Consider the following 9,892-nt stretch of genomic DNA (forward strand, 5'->3'; position numbering starts at 1 on the left):
AAATAATCTCTACATTGGAACAACAGGGTGCTACTTTCTCAGGATAGATGGGGCCTTACAAGTCAGGTTGCCATGTGTGTACTATGCAGACCTGTGAAATCAATAACTAGTTTTAGAAGGAAAAACATCTATCGATAGTGTCACTGGCATTTCTAGGATCAGAGCCTGGGCTCGATGACCTAACCTCACAGGCCGAGGATAGGCACAAGTGTTAGAACGTCCCGTAAAAGAAGCGTCTGTGAAGGAAGCCGATGGAGAGTTATGAGCTCGTGGGCCAGACAGTCGTGATGAGACCCTGAAGAGAGAGCGCGTAGGAGAGATATTCACCACGTGTGGCATGGTGGGTGGCCTGAGAGGAGAGAGAGATTCTAGAGGTCCCAGATTTGGAGAGTTAGTTTCTCACACCATAGGCAACTGAGCAGAGCAGTTGGAGGCCCAGAGGGAGTCTTGGGGGACTTTAGCATTTTATCTAGGCTCTGCCCCACAGTTACCAGGCAACAGCCCGGTGTGCCTGACTCCCTATAAAAGGGGCAGCTCGCCCCTCCTCTCTCTCTTGCCTTCTTGCTCCTGCTCTGCCCTCTTGCCCTGTACCCCCTTCTCCCCATTACCTTCCCCTTCTCTCTCCACATGACCGTGGCCGGCCTCTACTCCTCTACACTCTCTCTCTGCCTTTCTCTGTTTTTTACTACCCTCTCAACTCCCCTCCCCATGTCCTGAATAAACTCTATTCTATATTATACCAATATGTGGCTGGTCCCTCAGGGGGAAGGGATGCCTTAGCATGGCCTGGAGGCACCCCTTTCCCCCCACACCTGACCACACCTCCACCAGACACATTCCTTCGCTCTCTTTATTTTTTATAAAACACAACAGGGGACAGGGCAGGTGAGGACCTCCATCTTATAGAACAAAGGGGGTTTCTGGCACTTACATGTTTCCAGAGTGACAGGGGTGAGGTTCTGTTACATCAGTGCATGCTAGAAGGAAGTCTGTAAGACACAGATAAAGAGCAGCAGCAATTCAAGGTAGTGGTGCAGGCCTGCCGTGAGCAATGATGGGGAGGGAGAGTGTAGGGACACCTTGTGCTTCATCAGTACCATCCAGGCAGAGAGGCTGGAACGGGGCACGGCCTAATTTCTGTGTGTGTACCGTGGTGGTGACGATGAGGTGATCTAACAAAATTTAATACAGAAAAACAGGAAGAAGAGATTTATTTGATGCGGATGCAGCCATAAAAGAAAGAAGGGTAAATAAAGGGGTGCGGTGATGCCCAGGTTCATCGTCAGGGTTCTGACAGGAGGCTTGGGTTTACAGAGGGCAAGAGGATGCATAGCTAAGCACTGTTGGTCAAGGGGTGGTCCTGACCTGTCACCCACCCACCATTGCCTCAGTCCTGCAAGGTAATCTGACGAGGTCTGGCGGATACCAGGATTCAGTGTTTCTCTTCTCCTGGCTGGAGATTCCTGGGGGAAGTTCCAGTTTCCTGAGGTGCACTGTGGAGGGGCACAGTATCTGTCAAGTCATCACTCCTGCCGTGACAATTATAGAGCCTCGTTTCTCACCTCATCTCTGATGTGGGTAAGTCAAATTCATGTGCAGCCTATTATCAAAATGGGGGAAATCCACCCAGCGGGCCGGCTTCATAACAACCATGTTAAGAATGGACAGTGCTGCTGAACGTTATACGAAGGCTTACTTAGGCTTCGCCCTAAAAGGTCTCTAATTCCAATTCCCTTAAAAATGTTACATGAAGCCCATACACGTGATGGTTTATGCTTAATTCCCAGATCCTCTGCAAAGAATATAAGCACCGTGTTGTGCACCTCTAACCCCAGAACTGAGGGGCAGAGATGAGAGGATCCTTAGGGCTCTCTGGACAGCAGGCCTAGCCAAATGGATGAGTTCCAGGTCCTGCTGAGAGTCTGCCTGAAAATATCAAGTGTCTGCCTCTTAAAGAAAAGTATCCAAGGTTGACCTCTGATGCACACACACACACACACACACACACACACACACACCACCTGCCTTCAACACACACACAGACACATAGAAACAGACATGCACCCCTTGTCCCTAGCACACAGACACACAGACACACACACAACCACACACACACACACACATGCACACTTTTGACCCCAACACACAGACACAAAGACACAGACATACCCTTGCCCCCAATACACACACAATCACATTCCTGACCCCAACATACACACATAGACACACACACCCTTGCCCCCAACATACATACATGCACACACACACACACACACACACACACACCCACACACACACACCTGTCCCCAACACACACACACACATACAGCCTCCCTGTAGGCATATACACCCTGGCCCCCAACACAAACACACATACACATACTCACGATTGAATTGGGAATGTTGTCAATCTGCTTTTTATAGATGAACCTTCTTAGTTGTTCAAATGCTTGCTCATCAAGTGATGGTATTAGCAAGTGGAGCCACTGGAAGGTAATTGGGTCATAAGGGTGAAACCATGGTCACTTGGGTTAGAGGCCAGACAGCTCTGTCACATCTTCCACCATGCAACCACAGCAAGAAGGTACTTTCAGTCTGTGAAGGGGAAGTGGGCTCTTGCTTGACACCAGTCCACCACGTCTCAACCACAAGATTAAGGATCTCCAGTCTCTGAAACTGAGAGAAATAAATATTTCTGGTTTATAAAGCGTGTAGCCTGTCGGAATCTGCTATGGAGTTACAAATGAACCTAGGCATCTGTTTCCAGCGGCTCACCCAAGACATATCAGAAATGCATGAAAGGTTTGTACATCTATCAGATGTTGTTTAAAATATTGAAAAAAAAAAAGCCTACGGGGATTCTTCTTATTTTTTTATACCATATAATACTGGGTAGCTATTAAAATGCAATTTTCATAAAATATTAAATATCAGAAAATTCTTAATGTAGTGTTGGATGAGAAGAGTATAAGAGAAGAGAGATGATTGAAAGTATTAGCCATCATCGTGTTCAGGTAGCAGGAGTAATTTTGGTTTTATTTTCCTCTCTTATTTTTCTCTTTAATAAATGTGTTTTTAGTCATTGGGAAACAAAATCTACATTTTTAGAAAGAGTTGTTTATGTAGGCAGGGGCTGGCACACAAATGGATCAAACAGACTGGCACACATAGTCCAGTCCAGCTGAGTCTCTGCCAAATGAGGAATAGGAAGATCTTGGCAGTGTTGTTAAGGTAGTGACCCTCCGCAGCGCTTCTCTGACCTCCCTAGACTGAGCCGACCTCTTTCTCTTTCATACCCACAGAATACTGCTGTGTGGTGCTCTTTGCTTCCCTCAATGATCTGGTGTCAATATAAAACTTATAGCTTAGAAGAGCTTTGAAGGTCACCTGGCTCAGCCCTAAAGTGCTGCTGCTGAGTTGCGTGAGCCCAGAGAAAGCCATTAAGTCAGCATTTGTCAGTAGCTTTTTTTAGAAGGCAAAGGAGAAATGAAATACTTAGGTCACCCCAGTTGGGAGTCCATAGGTCACCTCAAATGGAAATGCATAGGTCACCCCAGGTGAGTAGAGTCCATAAGCCACCTTAGATAAAAGTTCATAGGTCACCTCAGGTAAGGACAGTCCAAAGGTCACCTCAGATAAAAGTTCACAGGTCACCTCAGATGAGGACAGTTCATAGGTCACCTCAGACAGAAGTTCATAAGTCAGCTCATATGGGGATAGTCCATAGGTTACCTCAGATAAAAGTTCATAGGTCACCTCAGATAAAAGTTTATAGGTCACCTCAGATGATGACAGTTCATAGGTCACCTCAGGTGAATAAAGTTCATAGGTTACCTCAGATGGAAGTTCCTTGGTCAGCTCAGGTGGGAACAGTCTGTTCTGGCTAGGTTTTTTGTCAATTTGACACAAGCTAGAACCCTCTGAGAGGAGGAAACCTTCATTGAGAAAATGCCTTCATAAAATGGCCTGTTGGGTCATTTTCTTGATTAATGATCGAGGTAAGAGGGTCCAGCCATTGTAGGTGCTGCTACCATTGGGCCAGCAGTCCCAGAGTGTATAAGAAGACAAACTGAGTAGGCCAGGAGGGGTCAGTCAGTTAACATTGTTCCTGCATGGCCTCTGCCCCAATCCTGTCTCCAGGTTCCTGCCCTGCTTGAGCCCCTCTGCCTTAGTTTCCTTCAATGGAGTGTCACCCATTGAAGCCGATAAATGCTTTTGTACCCAAGTTGCTTTTGGTCATTGGGTTTATCACAGCAATAGAAACCCTAACTAAGTCTAGGGGCTGGAGAGAGATGGCTCAGCAGTTAAGAGTACTGACTGCTCTTCTGAAGGTCCTGAGTTCAAATCCCAACAACCACATGGTGGCTCACAACCATCCATGAAGCTCTGACACCCTCTTCTGGAGTGTCTGAAGACAGCTACAGTGTACACACATATAATAAACAAATAAATCTTTTTTTTTTAAAAAAAAGAAATTGTCTGTAGGTCAGCTCAGGTGGAAGTTGATAAGTCATCTTAGGCAGGAGTTTAAGGTCAGGCTAGGAGTCTTTGGGTCACCTCAGATGGAAGCCCATGGTTAACCTCACAGAGGAGTCCCTAAGTCACCTCAAGTAGGTGTCCATGTGTCATCTCAGGTCATCAGTCTTGATGGTCATTCAGTAGGAGTCCATCAGTCACCTCAGGTGGAAGTCTTTGGTTCACTTCAGGTCTGATTTCACCAGTCACCTCACATAGAAGTCCATGGATCACCTCAGGTAGCAGTTCCCAAATCACCTCAGGTGGATCCATGGATCACTTCATGTAGGTCCATGGGTTACTTTGGATGGATGTCTTTGGATCATCCCAAGTTAGGGTCCCCAGGCTACCTCAGATACGAGTCCCCAGGTTACTTCAGGTGAGAGACCGTAGGTCATATCACATGAGATTGTTGAAGCATGAGACAACCAGAGAGATTACTGGGTTTCAGACATGCCAGATACACTTGACCTCTTAGGAGGTAATTTAGTGACTGGATATCTTGAAGTCTCTTCAGGCACAGAGTATCTCCTCTCTACTCATTCAAGTGTGTGTGTGTATCCTACATTTTTTTAATCTGTTTATGTGTCAATGGGCATTTGAATTTTGTCCATCTTTTAGATAGCATGAGTAATAATGGTATAAAAGTGGGTATGCAGTTTTTATCTCTCAGATCCTGCTCTTAGTTCTTTGGGCTATGCATCCAGATGTAGGCTGACTGGATCATATCACAACTGTTTGCTCTTTTTCATAACAGCTCCCCCATTTTCCACCCCTACTCCCCATGCACAAAGGCTTCCATTCTGTACACCCGCAAACACTTGTTACTTCTTGGGTTTGTTTAGTTTTGACAACAGCCTTCAAAATGGATATAAGATAGTATCTTACTATGGTATTGATTTATGTTTTTTAAAAAAATATTGGTGAGGCCTCCCTAGTTTCATTTCCAAGGCTGTGATAAAATATTTTGCACAACCAAAAACCAACCAACCAACCAACCAACCACCACAACAAAACCAACTTAAAGTAGCAAATGATTCAAGGTTGTATTCCATCACTATGGGGAAGTCAAGGTAGCAGGAACTTCAAAGGGCCAGTCACATCACATCCACACTGGAGAGCAGAGAGAAACTGTTGCAAGTATATTTTCTTGCTAGCTTTGGCTTAGCTTGATTTCCCAACTCTGATGCCGCTCAAAACAGCCTGCCTAGGGAATGGCGCCACCCACAACAGACCTGGGGCTTCTCCATCAGTGAACATAATTAAGAAATCCCACCCAGATGTGCCCATAGGTCAACTCAGTGCAGGCAATCTCTCACTGAGACTGTCTTCCGGGCAGCATAACAGTTGCCAAACACTTTTTCATGCTTACTGGCCATTTGCACATGGCTGTTGGAGAAGTGTGATTCAAATTTGGGCACATTTTTAAGGGAGGTCATTTGCACTTTTGTTGCTGATGCTGAGTAGGAGCTCTTTCTACACCCGTCCAGCCGCGTGGTCGTCGCTTAGATAGCCGGGAAGCTTCCCAGTGCTCCCGACTGTCTGTGATTTTGCTCATTGTCCTTTGAAGGACAGATGGGTTGAGCTTTGACATCTGTTTTGTTTCTTCTCATTTTGGCTGCCTGTCTTTCAGGTGTTATATCCAGGGAATCGTTGCCAAACCTGATCCCCAGGATCTCTCCTTAGTTTTGTTTGTTTGTTTGTTTTCACAGAGTCTTATAGTTTAAATCTTATATTTAGACTGGTTTTTGTTTGTTTTGTTTTGTTTTTGATAAGGGGCTCACTCTCACATTTCCCAGGATGGCCTCAGATTCTCCATGTAATAAAGGATGACCTTGAACTCCCAACCTTCCTATCCCTGCTTCTGCTGGGATTACAGAATGTGACAACACATCCTGGTTTTATGAGTTCAGGGGATGGAAACAAGGGTTTCTTGAATGCTAGGCAAGTGTTCTACCAACAGACCACATCCTCACTCGTTTCTTTTTTTCTTTTTTTTTTTTCCTTTTTTTTTTTTTTGGTAGTTAGACTAATTTTTAGTGTGTGCATGAGTGTATGAGTGTATGTGTACATGTGTGTGATGTGTGTGTGTATGTGTGCATTCATAGAGAAGGTGCTCAATTACCCGGAACTGGACTTATAGGAGGCTATGCTGAGCTATCTCTTCAGTCTATCTCAAATCCATTTCTGATGTTGTAGGAGGAATGGCAGTGGCCACCTCTACATTAATGTTGGGGCCCATGCAGCCGCAAAGGCATCTCCTGTAGGAGAACCTAATTGAAGATTGCCTGAGAGGCCAAGGATTGCTGATGTAGACAATGCCAGCCAATCAGGAACTGCTGTTTAGAAGAGATGCTTTCTTGGGACCAATGGGATGCAGGTGGAGGGTATTAAAGGAGCTTTTAGCAGCATTGAGATGAGCTTGCTTTGGTGTTTCTCACCTGCTCCCAGAGTCTGTGTCTTGACTCCACACCACCTCACCTCCAACCCCCAAGGGCAGTGGGTGAGTAGCCCAGTGCACAGGCAGTGTGATGTGTTCTCACACATCTATAAAGGGAAGGCTCTACTTCATTCCTTCCTTATGTGTTCACCACATGCTGCAGTGCTTTCCCTTTGATTTCTTTGCATCATGGTTAGTGGTCTCTCATGTATGAAGGTTTAGTTTCCTCATGCTCTTAACCTGCTAAAAATAATTTGCTGGACTTCCTCAGAGCAAAGAACAAGGCATTTTTAATGTCCATATTGTTTCAATGAATACTTTTCTTCTTCAGTAGATTTTAATTCACACATGCATAAAAGATACATTAAAACGAAAACCACTACTGAGAAGCTAATTCAGATACAAATGTAGCGCTGTTAATGGGGGCGGGGTCAATGATGATGTGGGTTTCTGCAGATGGCAAGTAGGTAACCATTTGTCTTGTTGCATCAATTGTCTGACTTTCCTCCTAAGTACTAAGAGAACAGAAGTGAATTTAAAAAAACTGAGTTTACTTTATGTTCCAAGTTAATCTCATTCATGCCTCCTGTAACCCAGAGAAGTGTGAACATGGCTTTCCAAGAACATTGGGCTTATGCTTGTGTGATTTAAAAGTCTATGTTTGGCCCAGAGGGATGGCTCAGTGAGGACAAGCATACTACCATGCCTGAGGACCTAAGTTCCAACCCCTTATCCTATGTGGCAGAAGGAGAGAACCAAATTCTACAAGTTGTCCTCTGACATGTACATATCACACACGGGGACACACACACACACTAAACATGTACATATCACGCATGGGGACACACACACACTAAACAACTACATATTTAAAAATCTATTTTTTTTGGAAAATTTTCCAATTAATAGTGTTTGTAAAATATCAAATATCCTCTTTATCCCTGTCAGTGTCAGTTACCCGACATGGGTTAGGAACAGAGTTGGCTGCCTGGGGCAGTGCAAAATATTCATATTTTAACCAGGATAGAAATATTCTCCTTTTATACAAATGAAGTCAGAAAAAGAGATTCTAGCCATGGTGGCCTGTCTTCCCAGAGCTGGGACCCCAGCTGTGTCCCCTTCACAGCTCACCATCTGCCTCCCAGCAGGCGGGGACAAGAGATGGAGACCAACTCCCTTCCTGAAGATGACGCCGCACTTACAGTTCATCCATCTGTAACTAAGGTCCTTGACTTCAGAGCAACGCAGTCATAGTTATCAGTCACTAGAAGACATTTTTAGCAGCTGAACACTGTCCTAACTTAACTGTTCATTTGAATTATCAACACCTCTTCCAGCGCATCCTCCCAAAGCGTGCTGACGTCTAACTGCAGGGTCCACTGGGGTGAGAGAGTCTTCTTTCCCCTAGCTGTGTTCTTTCCCAGAATTCTTAGTGCCAAATCTCCTGCAACACAAGATAGCTTTGCACTTGACCTCTGAGAAGCAATTGGATGTTAAAAAACAAAACAAAACAAAACAACACTATATCAGGATCCTGTCAGGATACACTTCTTGGCATCCACAATAGTGTGTGCATTTGGTGACTGTATATGGGATGCATCCTGATATAGCTGTTTCCTGAGAGGCTTTGCCAGAGCCTGACATATACAGAGACAGATGCTCGCAGAAAACCATTTAACTGATCATGGGGTCCCCAATGGAGTTAGAGAAAGGACTGAAGGAGATAAAGGGGTTTGCAACTCCATAGAAAGAACAACAGTATCAACCAATCAGAGCTCCCAGGGTCTAAACCACCAACGAAGGAGTTCACGTGGAGGGACCCATGGCTCCAGCCATATATGTAGCAGAGGATGGCCTTGTCCAGCATCTATGGGAGAAGAGGCCATTGGTTCTATGAAGGCTCAGTGCACCAGTGTAGAGGAATGTGAGGGCAAGAGGTGGGAGTGAGTGGGTGGGGGCACACCCTCATAGAAGCAGGAGAAGCAGGAGAAGCAGGGATGGGATGGGGGGTTCTGGGAGGAAATCAGGAAGGAGGCTAACATTCGAAATATAAATAAATAAAATATCCAATAAAAAAAAAACAAAACACTATGTGTTCATATGGGAGAGGATGGTGCCTCCTCTCAACTCATGCCTGGAGGAACTAGGACTACCTGGATACAGCTTGAAGGTTCAAGTGGCCTCTGTGAAGACCTGAAAGATTCCTTAGGTGCTGTGAGCAGAGGACCAAACACTTCTCTGGAGCATCGTTTTCCCTCAGGAAGGGGTGGCGTATGGCTGAGGTCATAAGGGATAATGGAGGAATCTAAGCACCTAGGGACCTGCTGTTTCAAAGTCCAGAAGACCTGAAAAGTAAAAGAATTTCCCACAATGCATTTGTCAGCAGAATCCCATCTCCCTGACCTTGTCTGACGACAAATCTTTTCTGAGGTGAGCTGAGACCACTTAAAATTCTCAATCAACTTAGAGTGGCCACACACCTATTTCAGTGAACAAACAAAACAAAACAAAACCCAACCTTAAAGTATTTGATTTCAATGCATCACCTCAGACCATGTGTCATGTCTTAGTTAGGGTTTTAGTGCTGTGAGCAGACACTATGACCAAGGCAACTCTTACAAGGACAATATTTAATTGTCTGGCTTATAGGTTCAAGGTTCAGTCCATTATCTTCAAAGCAGAAGCAGGGTAGTATCCAGGCAGGCATGATGTAGGAGGAGCTGAGAGTTCTACATCTTCATCTGAAGGCTGTTAGGAGAAGACTGACTTCCAGGCAGCTAGGATGAGGGTCTTAAAACCCATACCCATAGTAACAAACCTACTCTAACAAGGCCACACCTACTCCAATAAGGCCACATCTACTCCAACAGGGCCACACCTACTCCAACAAGGCCACCTCTCCTAATAGTGCCACTCTCTGGGCCAAGCATATTCAAA

The sequence above is a fragment of the Mus pahari genome, chromosome 20 (genome assembly GCF_900095145.1).
Source record: "Mus pahari chromosome 20, PAHARI_EIJ_v1.1, whole genome shotgun sequence".
In the NCBI taxonomy this organism is placed as follows: domain Eukaryota; kingdom Metazoa; phylum Chordata; class Mammalia; order Rodentia; family Muridae; genus Mus; species Mus pahari.